The sequence below is a fragment of the Ailuropoda melanoleuca genome, chromosome 1 (genome assembly GCF_002007445.2).
Source record: "Ailuropoda melanoleuca isolate Jingjing chromosome 1, ASM200744v2, whole genome shotgun sequence".
Taxonomy (NCBI): domain Eukaryota; kingdom Metazoa; phylum Chordata; class Mammalia; order Carnivora; family Ursidae; genus Ailuropoda; species Ailuropoda melanoleuca.
In genome coordinates this window covers 90,843,848-90,863,867 of record NC_048218.1, presented here as the reverse complement: position 1 = coordinate 90,863,867, position 20,020 = coordinate 90,843,848, and the positions used below count along the sequence as shown (strand labels likewise).

At 42.7% G+C, this 20,020-nt stretch overlaps 1 long non-coding RNA gene across 1 annotated transcript in view; it reads right to left on the bottom strand.

Moving 5' to 3' along the window:
- Positions 1–300: 300 nt before the first annotated feature.
- The window catches only part of LOC117802726, a 48,583-nt gene continuing 28,863 nt past the window's right edge, over positions 301–20,020 (bottom strand). Inside the window, exon 3 of the long non-coding RNA XR_004626224.1 lies at positions 301–1,389. This is a non-coding gene — a long non-coding RNA (uncharacterized LOC117802726). The remainder of the gene's footprint in view (positions 1,390–20,020) is intronic.

Below are 20,020 nucleotides of genomic sequence, written 5' to 3'. Positions count from 1 at the left end.
GTTGGGCTGGTTCCTGTTCCCTCCAGTTTCAGCATGTCACTAGGATCTTATCTGCCGTGTTTAGAGTGTTCCTTTGATCCACCAATACAAACCACTTAAAGTGAATCACCATTCACAGCCATGCCAGTTGTCTGTCAGCATAAACTCCGTTCAGTTTTGCTCTTTCCAAAGTGGAAAAAGAAAAAACCAAAAACCTTTTTAAAAATATATTGGTGCTACCAAAAATATTTATTAATCAAAGGACCAGAAGGTCTTATTTTATAATATTTAGACCCTAAATGCAACCTATGCAGGCCCGTCCCTGTGCTTTTAAACTCACGCAAATATGTAATCGTAAGTTTGCCCAGGTATGACGTCCAACACTCATCCCGTGTGATGAAATGTAAGAGGGCATCAGGACTCACAAACTGATGATGAAGGGTTTGGGCTTAGGTGAACTAATGGAGCATGTATTTTTTAAATCAGGAATAATTCTATAAAGCCAACCGGGTGGTCACCAGTTGAACGGTCATGTGGCTTGGCTTTGATAAGTACATCTGATACTTTCGTGGTGGTTTCCCATTTCAACGGGTTTTCCTATTTGAGTCCCAGACCTGCTCTGGAAACAACGAGGACTGCGTTTTCATCCCCATTTCACAGAGGAGGAAAGAGGCGCAGAGAGGTTAAACAATTTCATTCAGGTGTCCCAACTTCTAGTCTAAGACTGGTTCCATGATGATCAAGTAACTCTTAGGCCAAGAACCAAGTTCCAGTTCAGCAAGAGAGAGAAATAGAAATTCATGAATGTGAAGATGAGGTCAACCTTTTCATTAAGTAGAGACTTTTATGGTGTTTTTACACTATGGGTATATAATTTCTTATCTACAACCCCTGGGGTTATATGTGCTTTGAGATTTAGAATATTTCAGATATACACACACACTAGCAGGGTATACCTTATAATTGAACATTAATTTTTCACAGCACAATCTGTAAATATTCCTGCTAAATAAGATAAAGATTATAAATAGCTCCAAGACAGTTCATGTCCGATTTCACCACCACATGAACTTGCTGCAGACTTATAAACAAAATAAAAACTTTTGTTTTTCAGAGCTTTTCAGACTTGAGGACTGCAGAAAATGGGTTGTGGAATTGTACTCAGAGTATGAAAATGATCATTTTCTTGGTGCTTTCTGCTGTTGGGAATGTCACTTGCTGGCCTAGAGGGCTTGTTCTCCAGCTTTCTGCAGGAAGGCTGACTGGAACAAACAGTTTGCACCTGCTTGACTGTCTTCCGTAGCTGGCACGCTCTCAAAGGAAGGGCCTTGGCTAAGTTTGAAGCATAGTTCCAAGCTTTGGGGCGACAAGCCAGTGAACTCAACTAATAAACTCTTTTATCCAAAATCCCTAAGGGTGAGAGGAGAAAAGAAAAAGAAATTAAAATGGAATAGCAGCCTGCTTTCAACTCCATGAGAGCTGATCATATGATGAAGCCAGAGGCATCTCATCAAGAAAGGCCAAATTTGATGAAGCAATTTTGTTCTGGAAGCCTTTGGCTCGTCAGACCTGCAATGAACCCATTAGAAGGTCATCAAGATGGGTCGATAGAAGTGGAATCCATGCATTAATATTCATGGTAGTAATAATTATGATACCACTCCCCATTTCAGTGCCTGCCTGTGAGACAAGGCTGGGCCCCTCCTTGTGCCGAGAGGAGACAGCGAACGTTTTCCAAGGACACTGAAGACTTGCTGTGTTTTCGCAATTGGCCTTCTTCTCAGTGTACTTCAAACAGAGGTGTGTCCACTCTGCCGTCTGGTCATTCCTGGTGACCGCATCCATTGAAAATCATTTTGTGTCCGTGGTGATGACACCTCTTACAGGGGGTGGGTATGTGATGGGGAGATGGGTAAGTGAATGATATGGGGGTGAGCCCAGCACCCACAGGCCCCAATGACCTGCACTCTGCAGGGGTCTGCTGACCCCTATGCAAAGAGCGGGATGGTTGCTGCTGTGGACTCAGCGTTGCATGCGTGCTCAGTGTGTGTATACCGTATATATATTCAGTGCGTGTATACTCGATGCATGTATGGTGTGTGTATACTGTATGTATGCACGGTGTCTACTCACTGCATGTGTCCTGCATGTATACTGTGTGTTATGCCCAGGGTAATACTCCATATACCATATGTATACTGCCCATATGCTCAGGTATGGATACTCAGTGCCTGGGTATTGTGTATATACTCAGCGTCTACCTAGTGCATGTATACTCAGGATATGCTGGGAGGTTTGGGCACAAGCAGCAAGGGGAAAACGCCCACCTGAGAGAAAGCATTTTGAACAAGCTTTTCTTGTGCTCCCCCTTTCTTTTTTAACTCCACTAACATTCATTTCCTTTGTAGTTTATTCACAATAATCTCTGAAATCTAATCAATTATTTGGTATCTTCCTTGTTATGAAGGAAAAATATCAGGGTCTCTAATCTCCTCAGGGCTAACTTCTTTTGCCAAGTGATTCCCTTATCTCTGGGTGCACCTGACTCAATTCAATTTTTGAAAAAGCTGTTTTTGAGCCTTTCCTGTGTGTGTGGAGCTCTGATGGCACAGATAATCGGGTTTGAATTCCAAGCCAACTGCTGACTAACTGTGTGAATCTGGACAAGTTACTTAACCATCACAGGACGCAATTTCCTCAATTATAAAGTGGTAGTAACACAGGAGAAGTTTGTTGTGAGAATTAAATGAAGGAATAAGAGTGCTTATTTACCCAACAGACACTCAAGAAAGGTTTATTATAATAAGATGCTGAGGGGAACGTGAAGATAAAGAAAACATACGTATTTCTTCAGTGCAGGGAAAAATATATAAAGGATCCCTAAATTGGCTTGAGAGCACAGAGAGAAGTTACATTATTAAATTGTGCAGTGGAGGGTATGCATTTGATTCGGGTCCGGACAGACACAAAGAATACTAGACTATCAACAGGCTGGGGAATGAGAGTGAGGAGATTGAGGAAGGAAGGACAAAAATGTTTCTAGGCATTAAAAAAAAAAAGTGATACAGAGGCAGGAAAGAAGTGGGAAGGAGAAATCACACCACAAGACCTAGACTTTTCCAGTACTGTACAGATTGAGAATATTTTCCTCTGATAGCCTCACAATTATTCTTTTATTTGTCAAAGAAAGTGTTCTGATTTGGGGATTGAAAAATAGTCATGCTAACATCCATTGTGCCATTGCAACACATAATAGATGTGAGGTTGGAGGCACGGGGTAGGGGTGGGGGACTTTAGTGGATTCTGATTACAAAGGCCTTGAGTGCCCGGAAAGGAAAGGAGATGTCCTTGAAGTGTCCTCTAGCAAGAAGCCCTAATAGGCTTTAGGATTTGAGTGACACAAGTTTGAGAGGTTTTGCCATCAGTGTGCAGGATGAGTTGAAGGGAAGAGACACAAGGCAGAGCAGGGGGATTCAACTAGGAGTTACTGTAGAATAAATAAGAGATCATGCAATTTTCCAAACACAAAAGGAAAAGACATGACTTCACATCCAGAAGAGCTACTTCAGAAAAGCAGGCTCGTGGCTAGAAGACCAAACAGGACTCAGGGAGGCTCTGCTCATGTCCCAGCCTTGCCACAGGGCTTGCTCTGTCTGCGCTGGGGACTCAGCCACTCACTCCAGTGACAGTGCTCGGCCCTTTCAACATACAGCAATCCAAACAATGAGTCACCATGCTTAGCTACTACCATTAAGAAAGTTATTCTCATCACAACATGTCTGCCAGTAGAGGAGGGTCTCACAGAGCAGAGCATTTGAAACAGGTGACAAAGTGGGCAAACACAACCTATTAAGCACAGCTAGCTCCTGAGCCACCGTGGCAAACAATTTTATGTGATTATAGAAGCTCTGCACTCAGTGTAGATGGTGGTTGTCTGTCTTTATATCTGCCTGTGTGTCTGTCTTGCCTGCCTTCCAGCCTTTTCTCCTTCCTTTCTTACAAGAGATGAGACCAACCCATCTGTAAAGTTCTAGTTGAGATTTGGAAGAAAATGCAGGAAACTCAGGTAACTTGAAGATGGTTTGGAATGTGCTATGATCAGGTGGGAACTCCTAAATTCATCAAAAGACCTTCTGAACAGCTATTCATTATAACAATTATAACAAAAGAATTTTCTACTGAATTGACCAAGACTAGCAAAATACTTCTAAATTTGTACACCTGGGAATTCCCATGACTTTCCCTGGTAAGCTGAAGTTTTCCTCTAGGGGAATCATTCTGCTTCTCTCCTCTCTGAAGGTCAGCCTTGAGTGCACAGTAGAAATTGCCTGCAGCTACTGTGCTGTGCCTAGAAGCATCCTCCAGAAAGAAATTAAATGCATTCAAAAATCAGCCATCCTCTTAAATGACACGAACAGGGACGTAAGGCAAACTGTAGAAGATGCTCCAAATGTTTGTTCCTTCCTGGCTACCAGACATACCCTTGGCTGCTAGATGGAATGAGGTGCATGATAGAGCTATGGTCTCAAGGCAAAACTAGACATCTCTGGCTTGTTGTAGTCATTTCATCTGTCCACCCTGGACTTGGCAGAAGCCTTCTCAGTATTTGTTTTACAGGCAGATTTGAGCAATTGAATTTGGGAAGAATTTTCTAGAAGATGCTGAGGTGTGTGTTGATACAGGTTGCAAACAGAGAAGCTCTGACCTTAGCATAGGACTTGCCTACCTGGGAATTCAACTTGTCTTGTTTTTTCTTTCTTNCTGAGGTGTGTGTTGATACAGGTTGCAAACAGAGAAGCTCTGACCTTAGCATAGGACTTGCCTACCTGGGAAATCAACTTGTCTTGTTTTTTCTTTCTTTCTTCTTTCTTTCTTTCTTTCTTTCTTTCTTTCTTTCTTTCTTTCTTTCTTTCTTTCTTTCCTTTCTTTCAGATTTATTTATTTATTTTAGAGAANTCTTTCTTTCTTCTTTCTTTCTTCTTTCTTTCTTTCTTTCTTTCTTTCTTTCTTTCTTTCTTTCTTTCTCTTCTTTTCTTTCAGATTTATTTATTTATTTTAGAGAAAGAGAAAGTGAGCAGAGGGAGGGGCAAAGGGAGAGGGAGCAGACTCCCTGCTGAGCATAGAGCCAGGTGTGGGGCTTGATCTCAGGTTTCTGAGATCTTGACCTGAGCTGAGATCAAGAATCAGATGCTCAACCGACTGAGCTACCCAGGCTCCCCAAGTTCTCCCTTTCTTATAATTAATTATTATACCTGGCATACAGCTCCTGCCACCTTCTGGGAGAAAGAAATGTGGGTTCTTTTAAATGCTGTCCAGGGACCCCTTTGGCACTCACACCTTGCCTTAAGTTGGCCACTCAATTCCACAGTCCTTGGAGTTATTTCCCTCACACTTTTCATATGCCAGAGACACTGTACGAGCCAGTGCATCCCCTTCCCCTAGTATTCCATCTCTGTTCTCTACAAGTGAAAGTTTTAGCACTTTCTCTGTTACGGCATGCCAGGAACTATCAATACCTATCCCTAGTGATGAGGTCCTCATTGTCATCTGGTGAGTGAGTAAACCATTCCAGAATTCTGACATTAGTGTCCAATTCCCAGAAACACTCAATTATGTCAGGTTGATTGGATAGTGTTGTGCAAGTCTTCTATGTGCTTACTGATCTCTGTCAAGTTGTTCTATCAGTTCACAAGGGAGGGGTTTTGAAATTTCCAAATATAATTGTGAATTTTCTTTCTTTCTTTCTTTCTTTCTTTCTTTCTTTCTTTCTTTCTTTCTTTCTTTTAGTTCTTTCAGTTTCTGTTTCATGTATTTTGAAGCTGTATTATTAGGTGCATACATGTTGAGAACTGTTACCACATCTCAGTGAATGTACAAGCCAGTGCATCCCCTTCCCCTAGTATTCCATCTCTGTTCTCTACAAGTGAAAGTTTTAGCACTTTCTCTGTTACGGCATGCCAGGAACTATCAATACCTATCCCTAGTGATGAGGTCCTCATTGTCATCTGGTGAGTGAGTAAACCATTCCAGAATTCTGACATTAGTGTCCAATTCCCAGAAACACTCAATTATGTCAGGTTGATTGGATAGTGTTGTGCAAGTCTTCTATGTGCTTACTGATCTCTGTCAAGTTGTTCTATCAGTTCACAAGGGAGGGGTTTTGAAATTTCCAAATATAATTGTGAATTTTCTTTCTTTCTTTCTTTCTTTCTTTCTTTCTTTCTTTCTTTCTTTCTTTCTTTTAGTTCTTTCAGTTTCTGTTTCATGTATTTTGAAGCTGTATTATTAGGTGCATACATGTTGAGAACTGTTACCACATCTCAGTGAATTGACCTCTTTAACTATATAATGTTCCTTTCCCTCTCTAATAATATTCCTTGTTCTGAAATCTACTTTGATACTAATAATGTCACTCTAGTTTTCTTTTTCTTTTAAGTAAGCTCTACACCCAACATGGGGCTCAAACCAACAACCCTGAGATCAAGAATTGCATGCTCTCCCAAATGGACCTCCCAGACACCCCACTCTAGTTTTCTTTTTAATTAGTGTTTGCCTACTTATGTTTTGTCACCCTCTTCCTTCAGCCTAGCTGTACTGTTTCATTTAAAGTAGGTTTATTCTGGACAATATATAGTTGGTCTTGCTTTTGTATCCAAGCTGACAATCTCTGCCTTTTAATTGGAATGTTTAGACTATTTATATTTGATGTAATAATTGATATGGTCACATTTAAATCTACCATATTGCTGTTTGTTTTTCATTTATTCCACCTGTTCTTTGTTTCTTTCTTCCTCTTTTACTCCTTTCTTTTACTTTATGTTTTATTATCTCATTTTAGCTTCACTGTCAGTTTATTAGCTGTACCTCTTCAGTTTCTTTTATTGTTATCGTTATTTATTTTTAGTGATTGCTCAAGGATTTACTTATACACCTTTAACTTGCCATAGTCTACCTCCAACTTTACATACAGTATAAAATCTTTCATCTATTTCCCTGGTTGGTCCTTGATGCCATTCATTTAAATTATACATATGTTAGAAACCCTACAATTAAAGAATGAGGAAAAGTTGTTTTTTATATTACACACACATCTTCCATTTCCACTGTTCTTTATTCCTTTGACATGTCAGATTGCCACCTGACATCACTTTCCTTCTGCCTGAAAAACTTCCTTTAACACTTCTTGTAGTGGAGGTCCTCTGACTCTTGTTTGTATGAAAAAGTAAGTATTTTGCTTTTGTTTTTGGAAGATTTTTTTCATTGGGTATAAAATTCGAGGTTGCCTGTTGTGCTTTCCCTTAGTGCTTTAAAGATGTCACTCCATTATCTTCTGGCTGCATATTTTCCAAGAGGACATATGTTCTTATTCAAGCTTGTTTCTTTTCTCTGGTTGCTCTTTATCACTGTTTTTCAGCAAGTTAACTATAATGTGCTCTATGTAGTTTTCCTCCTGTTTATTCTGTCTGCGGTTCATTGAGGTTTTTGGATGTGTAGGTTTGCCATTTTTATTAAACTTTAGAGATTTTCAACCATTATTTCTTCAGATATCTAAGGTTTCCCCCTCTCTCCTCTCCTCTTAGAACACCACATACAATATGCTTGATATTTTCACAAAGTCCTCTGTTCATTTTTTAAGATCCTTTTTTCTTTCATTTTTCATTTTTTTAGATTTAAAAAAAATTTTTAAGTAGTTTCTCCCCCCAAAATGGGGCTCAAACTCAACCCTGAGATCAAGAGTTGCATGCTCCACTGACTGAGCCAGCAAGGTGCCCCAAAAAATCCTTTTCCTTTTTGTGTTTCCTTTAGGATAATTTCTATTCTTAGGCCTTCATGTTCACTAATTTTTCATTTTGTAGTATCTAATTTATAGTTAATTCTACCCAGTGTGTTTTTTTATTTAAAATTTTGTATTTTTTTTCCTCTAGAAGTTCTGTTCAGGTTTTCTTTTTATAACTTCTATTCCTCTTATTATATTCATGTTTTCCTGTACATTACTGAGCATATGGAGTATATTTCTAATAATTGCTTTAGTCTTTTTCTTCTAATTTCACCCTCTATGTCATTTTTGGACTTGTTTGTATTGATTTATTGTTATCCTGATTATGAGTCATATTTTTCTGCTTTTTTCATGCCTGGTAATTTTTTATTAGATCACAGACATTGTGAATTTTTTTGTTTTGTTTGAGTGCTGGATTTTGTTGCATTCTTTTAAATAATTGTGGACTTTTTTCTGATTAAGTTACTTGGAAACAGTTTGAGTTTCTCAAGGCTTACTTTAAAGCTTTGTTAGGCTGGGTCCAAAGAAGCCTTCACTTTAGGATAATTTAGTCCCACTAAGAAGGCAACATCTTCTGAGGATTCTGTTGAATGTGCTGTGTATTATGTGGTCTTTCTGCTCTGACTGATAGAAATGTGAACATTCACCAGCCTGGGGCGAACTCCAGGAATTGTTCAGCTTACTTTTTTTGTTTTTCTTTTTCCAGCTTCATGGTTTCACTCCACACTCTCACAGGTTAGTATTCAGTTGAAGATTCTAAGTGGTCTGTCTATAGATCTCCAGGGCTCTCTCTTTGTGCATCTCCCTTTTTTCTGATACTTTGACCCACTGACCCTATTTGCCTTGGCCTCCCTGAAATCTGATCTCTATCTTCTCATCTCAAAGAGACTGATGTATTCTGTTTGGGTTTCCCCTTTTCTGCATTATGTCTGGAAAGAGCCTCCTGGCAGTAACTGAGGTAGTCATAGGGAGGGCTCATATTGTGTGTTTCCCTTCTTTCAGAGATTACAGTCCTGCTTTGCCTTCTGTCTAAAGTCTGAAAACAGTGGTTGCATTTATTTCATCTGTTCTCTAGTTGTGTATATCAAGGCAGCAATTCCTATTGCAGTTAATAATTCATAGGCAGAAAGAGAAATCTTTAAAGGCATTTTCTACCACTTTTCTCCCAAGTGACCTTTCAGTGTTCTCAGTATAATATTCAAAATAATTATATGAGGTTAAGTGTGATGTGTGTGCACATGTGTGTGCCTGTTTGTGTGTATATGTGTGTGATTATCCTCACTGTTCATAATCTATTAGATCCTAAGTTCAGATAGAAAGATTCTTGACAGAGTCTGGATAGCAAAGGATACCTCATTACCTGGATCATTCAGTTCTTAAGTTTGAGTTAGCAAGGTAGCAGAATTGGGAAAAGAAGGAATTCTCAATTGGAGTTTCAACTGGAAACAGATGGTATATTTGAAGAGCTTAATGAAAGAGGAATAAAGGAAGGTTGGTTAAGAGAGCCAATAAGAACCCAAGGGCTAGTGCTAATGGAAGGCAATCAATATCACTAAACCTCAAGGACAAGGAGAAAGAATGGTGTTCTCAGGGCCTCCATGACAACTGGAGTCCTGGAAGGGGGGGCATCCAACAGAATCTGTAGCTGTAGATGGAGTTCAGCCACCACTGAGGTTGTGATGAAACTCTAGGGGAATGCATATGGGGGAGGTCTTAGTTGAGGTTCTCTAAAAACAGATCCTGAGGTGAGAATTCACATGTAAGTAAATTATTGAAAAATTGCTCTCTGTAGACCTCTTGGAACCAAGATAAAGAAGGGAAGAAAGATTTGCAAGGGTGCAGATTCAAGCAAAGTCCTAGTCCTAGCCTAACACCATAGATTTCTGGAATGAAATCATACCCCAGAGTTGTTACACCTGAGTTTGTCCCACCTCAAAGCAAGGGAGCAGGGCTTTCATCTTCTCATACCAGTTACTGGCTAATCTCTGGGGGATATGACCTCCTAGGCATTCCCAGCTCTCTACTTGTACTAGATGAAGTAGCTCTGGTGGTCTAAAGGTGGATTTCTGAAAAAAAAGTTACAGCTATCAGCCAACAGAAGCAAAGGACACAGAAGTTTACAAATGGACACACAGAAACAGTTATTTGGACATAATACCAACAGTATCCACCACAGGGAAGGAGGGAAATAAATACCACAACCACACATCACTTCACTCTCTCATTGGCTGTACCCAACTAGAAGCTAGTGGTCAGGGTAACCCAGGTGATGCAGGCCTTAGGCCTCAGTCTCCTGAGTCATAGAATATGCCCTGGAGGGTAGAAATGGGTCTGGAGAGTAAAGAGGGCATAATTAGGACAGCAGGAATAGATCCAAAATTTTATACATATTCATTTGGTTCTTGAATTCATATAGCGATAGTTTGGAAAGCAAGACATATCTGTATGCGTGTGTAGATATATGTAATTAACATTTACTATACTAATAACCATCACATAACAGCATGGATTATACCCTTAATGTTACTTCTGTGACTGCAGACCAGCTTTTCTGGGTCGAATTCCCCATTTATAAAATTTTAAAAACCCCAAAAGGCATGTTTCCTAGCTCCAGCAGGGAACAGCTATAGTAATGTGCCAAGTGACTGAGATGAAAAGAACTACTTCTGAGTTTTACTTGATACTTGAAAACATGTCACTATTTTTGTGTGTGTGTTTAAGTTCCAGGTACTGATGAGATAGAAATTAAAAGGTATCCTGATAGTGTCTTTAAGAATTTAGATTCTAAAAAGGCATTGATGCTTGTGATCTTAAGTCCTACATAAAATCGTTGTTGCTTGCTTTTTGGAGCATTTTGCCTGTATTTAATTTCCTTTCTGATATATGGCACTAACTCTGTGGCAAAATAGAACTACCAGTAAAAGCCAAGATTCCAAGGCCCATAATGAGCAAAAGTTTGCACTGGGAGGATATGCGCCAGGTATCAAGTGTTGGGTGATGTAATGATCATATCCATTCCACTGCAGTGCCAAGGTTTTGCACTAAAATTTCATTGGGCACCATTCCCAGTATTGATATAACTTACCCAAGCCTCTTCTTAAGCCCACTAATGGTATATCTAAAATCTGGACCCTTTATAAAAGGGTTTCCCTTCATGGGCTCATATAGGCTTATATAGGCCCTATGCAAGTGTTTGTAGAATTCTCTTTCTTTCCTTCCTTCCTTTCTTTTCTCTTCTTTCTTTTATTTCTTTTCACATGCTCACCATTTTGCCAATCCATGGGGTCAGGAATGGTCACTGTGAGAAGAGAACAGCTCTCCCTGGACCTTAGGGTTAGAGTCGGAGGAAGGAGCAAAAGAAGCAGTGTCCAGGCACCTGCTCTGCAAAGTAATTATGATTATTTTCAGTTTTTTATAAAGTTTTTTTCAAGATTTTATTTATTTATTTGACACAGAGAGAGAGAGCATGCACAAGCAGGGGGATCTGTAGGCAGAGGGAGAAGCAGGCTCCTGGCTGAGCAGAGAGCCCAACGTGGGGCTCAATCCCAGGACCCTGGGATCATGACCTGAGCTGAAGGCAGATGCTTACCTGACTGAGCCACCCAGGCGCCCCTTGACTATTGTCATTTTTAAAGATGAGATAGCCATGTCTCACTGAGGGCAAGGGACTCCTTTAAGTCTATAGAGGTAATAAGGGCAAAGCAGTGATTGATGAGAGGCAATGTATTATAGAGATAAGAGCTCAGATCCTAAGACCAGATAAATCTAAGCCCAAATCCCTGCTGTGCTACTTACCTGCCATAGTCTGGGATGAATTACTTTACTTCTCTGCCTCTGATTTCTCCACCTAAATACGGGCTATATTTATATATACTATATATAATATATATATACATATATATACTATATAATTATAGTATCTCCTTCATTAAGATACGTATGAGGATTAAATGAGGTAACACATGAAAAGTGCCCAGCGCCATGCCAGCCATCATGTAACGGCTACTTAAATATTCGCTGTTATTATTGGCTAGGAATTGAACTTACTAAGTGTGTCTGTTTCAAAGCAGCACCTATGTGGTTTGTGAGTCTCACAGGAATTTATTGCCATTGCTTTGCTCTGTTCTCGGGCCCAATAACTTTGGAATTTTTATATGTGGTCCACAATGAGGTTATGAACATAGTCTCCATCACCCCTGATCTGAGAGGCCACTACCAGTCACAAAATGGGCTTGAGCAATTGACTGGAAGTCCAAACCCAGTCTCAGAAATCAAGGATTCCAGCCAAGTCCTATTACCAGAGGACATTCTACCCATTTACCTGAAAAGCTAATGTAGTCTCCCAACTGAGAGCGCTAACATCATCCGTGCTCCCCCACCGGACACAGGCAACGGTGGCCTGTCACTCACTCACTCTTCACATGTTTATTCTGCATTTACTATGTGTAGCCCCTGAGCTCTGCATATTGGATATTTACACATCAAAAGAAACTCTCCTGGTTGAAAAACCAAAAAGGTATTGCGTTCTTGGACAGAAGACCAGTCAGGGGAGAAAACTTAAAAATACATATTATCTGACAAAATTCTCCTTGAAACCAAGCTTGTGAAAATTTGAAAAAGTTTCTCAAGAGGGAGAAATCAGAAATGGAAATTAAGTGTAGTATCCATTCTTACTAACTCATGGTGTATAAAAATATCAATGATGTTCTCTTAAAAGCACAAAGTGTACTTTTTTGTGTTGGACAAAACTTCCATGAGCAAATTACCAAGGGAATGGTTCTGGCAAAATACATGAGGTTAAACGTGCTTGTGTGAAAGATGCCTCAGCTTGATAACCTGTGAAAAATGCTCATTATTCTTAATCACAGTTTATTGATAGGTATTCATTAATTATAATAATATTTTGTTGGTCCATGGATCCTTTCATCCCTAATTTTCAAAGTGCTTTACAACCAGTAATTAATTCCCCCAACACCGTAAAGACACATTTAAAGGGAACTTGCAGCAAAACTTGCACTGTTGCTCAGAATACCTGACTCAGAACTTGGAGACCCAGACTGTGGTTTTGTTGCCTGAAGTCTCAGAATGAGGAGCAGCCAGTTCCCAAATTGTACCCAGAAGGGGGCCCAACAGAGGGAAACTCTTCCTACACTCTCAAAGGAAGACATTCAGGGTGTGGGAAAGGCCACAGATGATGGTGGCACTTACAGATGGCATGACCTGTTGGCCAAAACAGAACCCATGTGGAGTTACAGGAGCTGCCTAAAATGCCTGCTCTCACCATTCATAACAGGAGAGAGATGCTCTCTCCTGTGCCCCAACTCCATGCAACACGCAGGCTGTGACACAGCAGAGGAGGGAGAGCCCTGGCTCAGGAGTCCAGGGACTGGGCTGTCGGTGCTTGTTCCATCACGGCTTGGCTGTGTGACCCAGAGTGAGACACTTCCCCTCTCAGAGTCTTATTTCTTCATCCACGAACCTAGTTTGGATTAGTTTAAAGCCATATGTCACAGACGGGCAGCCTGCATGACAACATTGGCCGGTAGCCCTGTTTTCTTTGGCTCACACAGTGTTTTTTAAAATGCATGTACTTCTGCTTTGCCTCAGGCCCCACCATTCCTAGTGACCTTCCACCCAGCTTTCCTCACTCATTTGTGTCCCTTTCCTGGTCCCCGGAGGCATCTGAGGTTGCAATCGCTGGGTTAGATGATCTCAGATGCTACTTCCAACCCTGACACCCTGAAGTCTAGGTCCTGAAAGGTGACGAAGCCCCAGCAGTCAGAATTATAGGACTATGAAGCTGTGGAGCTCTTTTTAAAAATACTTTCCAGACTCTTCTATCTGCAAGCTGATGTGTGATCTCCTAAGCCCCTTCCTATAGATCCCCAACAGCCAAGCTCTCCACTGTACTCCCACGGTTAGCCTTCCATCTCTTGTTCACAGCAAGTGATAGCACACAGCTTAGATCCCTGGGTTGTGTTGGGTTTTGGTTTGTTTGTTTGTTTATTTGTTTGTTTTTAATAATTCTTTCTCCTTCACTCTTGGAGGCCAGCTAAGGGAATCATCCAGAGGGCACAAAGCTCTTGTCAGGAGCCAGGCTTGAAGCAATGATGGAGGAAAGAGAGGTGAGAAAGAAAAGGTCACTGCTATGGGAGAATTTCCCCCCAAATTTAAGTTAGAAAGGAGTCACAAAGGCAGGCTAGCTATTTTAGGATTATCTTCCGCACATTCCCAAACTTCCTGCCTCTTTCGACAGCTCCAGCCCTTGCTGTGAGCTTTTCTAGTGGGACAGGTTTCACGGAGCCCTCCAGCACGGCTCCCTGTCTGCAAGGCAATTTGTTCCCGTTGACCCTAGGGCACACAGCTGCCACAGGCCCCTGGGGCACAGGCAGTCTGTACAATGCAACCCTGTTGTAGAAACTTCCCCACACATGTCCGCACACAGGAGTTCTGTCATGAATGTGGTCTGGGTCTTGGGGTGGAATGCGCAAAGGGTGGAGAAAAAGATCTCTTTTTCAAAAGCTTTCTTTTTATAAGCTTCGTCCCCTGTGCCCCCGCCCCAGACAACTTGGAATTTTCTCCTGTCGCTGAAGAAACATATTTCTCTTAAATACGACCCAGGCAGTTGTGTGTCCCGAAGCATCTGTTGGCCAAACAGATAAGTGAGAGGACAGTGGAAAAGGAGCCAACTCCAGGCGAAAATCTAGAAGCTGAGTCCATGAGCCACATGACAATTGTGGTTTAGCAATCGACTCTCCTTTTGTAAGTGATTAATTGTCTTCTTCATGATGAAGGTCAATCGTACTCACTATGGAAATCAAGGGAGTGACAAACAATCACCCACAACCTCACCACCCAAAGATTTCCTGTTAGCACATTTTCTGGAGACTTCCTATGCCCAGGAATATGTCTTTAAATGAAGTTGAGATCATATTAGTCTCATCACTTAAAGCCACACTTTTCTTTTCAGGACATTGTGAAATTTCTCTCCGGGTAGAAAAAAGGCTTATGTAACTCATTTGTAATAAGATATTCAAGATTTCAGGAGAGATGGAAACATTGGTCCAGAACCACAGAATCTTAGTCATCGAGAAAGGAGATTCAATACTTCCTAAAAAATGCCACAGGTTATAGTTTTATTGGACTTAAGCTGTGGAACCCAGATCTCAAATTCTTGCCCACACACATCTTCCATGGGACTCCTGGCCATCTACTGAAAGTCACCCTCATAGAAATACGTGGGAAAATAACTCTATTTCTCTATTCCTATTATTATCTCCTAATGAACCTCTGAGATTTGACTCAGAACCAGCAGGTTTTAAAGCAGGCTTGGGAGAAGTCCCAGTGTATCTCCACATCCCAAGGGTTTTTCCCTGGGAGCGTAAACAAGTGGTCTATATGGGGAGGCAGAGGGGTACACATAAGGGAAGGAGGGCTAATAAGTGGTGTTTTCAGTGTTAAAAAAATAAATGAAAACGTTTATGTAAATGACCGTATATTCAGCCTCAAGCTTTAAGCAGATTTCTAACACTATCTAGAAAGCATGAGCTCAGCACGAGAACTGGTACCCCACAAACACATTTCCCTTGTTATATCCATCTGCAAGGTGAAGAGACTCCCAGGATGAGCGTTGTTGAGGAATTCGACACAATGGAAGAGCAGCAATGCTAGCAGAAGGGCTCTTGCTCTGCCCTAGCCTGGCCAATCCCAGATTCAGGGTACAGAGCCCCCTGATGCTGCCACACAAGGCAGTTTTCCAGGGCGCCATGAGCTCAGGGCTCTTTGTCCCTGATTAAAACATGCCCCAGAACCACACTGATGACGGCCTTTCCTTGGGGGTTGTTACAGAGATGAGCATCGTTGACCCCCTCAATGGTGTAGATGGCAATGAGGAGGCAGAGGAAATGAAATGCAGAGCTGCTCTCTCAAGAAGGGAGCATTCAGCACAATTACGTGAACTTCCCAAATGGCTCAGGTAAATGACATCTTTCAAAATTCTACCACCTAATTTATTCAGGCCTTGGAAAACGAGCGATTTGTCTGAAACTAGCACTTACTAGATGGGCATTGTACTCTGGGGGCATTCCTGCTTGAGAGCTTTGCTGAAAGGTGAACATGGCATACTTCCCACAGTAAGGAAAGCGCTGAGGGAGGGCAGGTGCTGCTCCCCCCGCCCCCGTAGTTACAGTTGCCAAATCCGATGTAGGCAGAAAGCCCACTATCTGAATTTTAAGGCTTGCCTGGCACCTGATTGGCTCCATTGGGTGTCAACTCTGGCTGGAGTGAGACGGAACTGGGTCTCACCTCCCTCAGAGGGTGGGCTTGTACAGAGTGCCAGCTGCCCCATGTTGCTAAGAGCAGAGCTCATGCTGTATCCCTGAATCCCTAGATGTACCACTCAGGGCTTCTTCTGGAAACTTCCTTCCCTTAAAGTCTCATTTATAGAAATTGAAAATATTCCTACTTGTCTTTTCTTATCACCAAAACAAAATCTGTTCATTGTAAAAAAAAAAAAATTGGAATATAAAATATGTACCAGGAGGGGGAAAAAAGGAAAGAAAAACCCCCACCCACTTACTAGCGGTAACTACTATTAGTACTTAATATCTGTCCTCGTTACACATATTTGTGTGCGAGTATACATATTGTAATGTCCATGGCTTTGTAACCTGTATTTTATCCTTACTCTATGGTGATCATCTTTCCATGTCACTAAAGATTCATTCCTTAACAACTGCACTTTCTGACACCGTCAGAAGTGACACCAGCTCCAACAAGGACTGTCCATCTAGGAACTGGTCTTGAAATACGGGGAAGCCTGTTGAACATTCTGCCAAGAACAGATGTCCAGGCACCTCAAAACATTCAAAGAAAGGTCTAACGGATAGACACAAAATGAATAGGGACCCAGGAAATGCACCTGCTTCCTATGAGGCAGAAAAAAAGTCAGAATGACCAAGGATCCCCAGAGTCACTTGAGGCCACACACGTGACAGAAAAGCGCCAGGGCTGGTGTGATAGTAAAGAGGACTGCTCGGTGCTGAGGAGTCATCCTGCTTAGCGAGGTGGACCTGCTTTCCTTCAGGTGGAGCCTTGCCAGCCTGGTGGGACTCTGACTTTGGGCCATTTCCCTGACTCTTCCTTCTGCCCAAGTAGAGTCAGGGAGAAAGAGCGCACTGCCCTCTGCAAAAGTGAGGCTTACACAGATTACAAAGTCTTTCCTGAGAAAAGACGATTGTTAATTCAGAGAAGATGTCAGCCAAGTACCACACCGAGCTAGAAGCCCAGAGCCCATGAAAGGAGAGACTGCATCTCTCATACTTGCATTTTCAGGAAAGTTAAAAACCTGTCAAAATCTTGAAGCACACCAGACACTTCTGCTTCTCCACAGTGACAGACCTTCCCACTGAAAATAAACCCAGGTATCTGGAGTTTTCTGTTCTGTTCCGGTTTCTGTGCAGTGCTTAATGCACAATTGTCAGTGCTTCATGGCTGAGGACCTGAACATTTTCCCTTGGTCACCTGTTTGCTTGGTTTTTTTAAAGATTTTATTTATTTATTTGAGAGAGAGAGAGAGAGAGAGAGAGAACATGAGCAGAGGGGAGGGGCAGAGGGAGAAGAAGAAGGAGACTCCCCACTGAACCAGGAGCCCGACGTGGGGCTCGATGCCAGGACCCTGGGACCATGACCTGAGCCCAAGGCAGATGCTTAACTGACTGAGCCACCCAGGCGCCCCTCCCTTGGTCATCCTTTATAGTCCATGTAGGAGAGGGGTCTTTTGTGAGTGGGCACATCAAATGGAACAGAGTATTGTACTACCTACATAACTAATTTTGTCTAGGCAGAAATTCTCTTTCCCAACTTTGAAATCAAGCCAAACCAGCAACTATAACTGGGGACTTCCAAGGTTCTGGCAATTGTCTCAGAAATGCCCTGAGAGTCATTTCTGCTTTATTCTTACTTTGCTTAGCAAGAAAAACTGCGAGGTCTCAGCTGTCCATTATGCTCAAGGTGAAGGTTAGTAACAAAATTTGTAATTTCATTCTCCTATATTGTTACTCAAGCCACAGATAAGTGTGGGAACGATCTGGTTCTCCTGACACTGTTATCCCCAATAACTCTGTATTATAATCCATGTTTTCTAGCTGGCCCCATTTGGAGAGGAGATAAAAATGCACACTACTTTGTTAGCAAAACAACATAATAATATCATCGGTTTTGATAGGCATTTTTAGAAAAATAAGGGATGGAAAATCTTTCAGTTTTATTTGTGCGGCTCCAACATTCATTTATTCATTCAACAACCATGTGTGAAGCTCTGCCCCTGTGCTGGGTGCTGTAGGAGATGCAAAGATGAAAAAAGGCACAGCCCTGTCCCCTTACCTCTTAGTAGGGAGACAAAACCTGTTCCCAAGCAAGCATATAGTATAATTTAATCAGCGATATAGGAGAAGTAAAGGTACATTTTATGAGACTTCAAGAAAGGGAAAGAAATAGTGAGAGCATGGTCGAAGACTTCACAGAGGAAACAGCACTTGAGCTGGACCCTACCAGGTATGTGTGGATGGGTGGGAGGCAATTCCAGGCAGAAGGAACAGTATCAGCAAAGGCACAGAAGTAAGAAAGCCTGGATCTGCAGCAAACAGTGAGGAGTTTTGTATGACTTGGGTATAGGATACATAATGGGAGGGACAAGGATGGTTAAAAGTGAAAGTCAGACGAATATTTTGGAGGACCTTGAATATCAAGCTCAGATGGCTGCATGACATCATCAGAGCAGAGAAATAGGGTGGTCTGAGCAGACAGGAAGAGAGTGAGGGATGCAAGAGGACACTAGTGCTGGCTGCTGCCATAATGTAGGTGGGAAGGGCCTGAGCTGGGACAACGACAAACAAGAAGGCAGAGGCAGAATTCACAGAACTTCCCGCCTGGTTGTGAGGATGGAGTCAAGGATTTACGCCAACGACATTCTTTTGCTGGGTCCGTGGTTCTCCAGCTTCATCAGAATCACTTGGAGGGCTTGTTAAGATACAGCCTGTGGGCCCCAGCCTCAAAATTTCTAACGGAGTCTGGCATGGGCCCCCAGAGACTGGCCCCGCTAGCAAGTTCCCAGGGGAAGCTGATGTTGCCAGTCTGGGGACCATTCTTTGAGACCCACTGCTCCAAGTCCTGTGTGGCTCACCTTTGTGACTCTAGGGAAGCAACTGCAAAGGGACACGGTGGGGGAGGGGAGACAATAGTTAGAGTCCCGATAAGCAATTTGGAAGGGACTTGTCCTTTGACCCTGTAGCATCCTAGATGTCTGGCACAAAAGGGCTTGGTTAGAGATGTTAACTGTACACAAAAACATTTGTATCCACCTCTGAGCTGGAGTACAGGGCATTAATCTAGGGCTCAGGCGTTTTGTCTTTGAAAATACAATCTCATGGGGAGGCAGGGTTATGACGTCATGTTAGAATCCACAGCCCTGAGTTAAAATCCTGACTCCGCCCCTTCTGCCAATGGTTTCGCATCTTGAAGTCTGGGTGACTCCATATGAAAGCTGGGGTGACACTGCGAGGGCACGGCATTGTGGCGAATACATGGGGAAACCCACGGGGAGCACTTGGCACCGTGCCCGGCACGCCGCGGGGCTCCATGAATTTTGGTTTCCTCCCTACCCCACCCCTAGGAGAAGGAGGGAAGGGGGTGTGGCCTGTGCCGAAAACTTCAGCAGCCCCTTAGAGACGGGGGTGCCACAGTGACCAGTCACGCCTCTGGCGTCAGCCCTGCCACAGGGTAGCCTCAATGCCCACACACCGCCGCCCTAGAGTGCGCGGGACGCGGCTTGGTGCACTATGTTCTGCCTGCTGGGGGGGCACTGGGAAGGGCTGAGAAGGGGCATTGGACATGGCCCAAGGACACAGTGGGAGGAGTCGCTGCAACAAAGGAAAGTTTTGTGTCCTTCAGCATTGTGTCCAGGCCTGGCAGGCCTTGGCCAGAGCAGTTTCACTTCGGGCCTCTTGAGGCTTTGCTCCTCGCAGGGAGGCCCGTGGGAACCGCACAGGATTTTCAGAGGGCCCGGGGAAGGGAGTGAGCGGGGAAGGGTTTTCTCCGTTAACCAGAAATCTGATGTCATAACATCCCCAGACAGGAAAGCAGAATGGAGACGTAGCTGTGAATCACAGGGGGAAGGGAGTCTCACTGAGCCGGTGTCACGGGAACTTGATGACAATAAGAGGGCCAGAGGCCCCGCAGCCCCAGCCGGGGAGAAAGGGTTTGGGA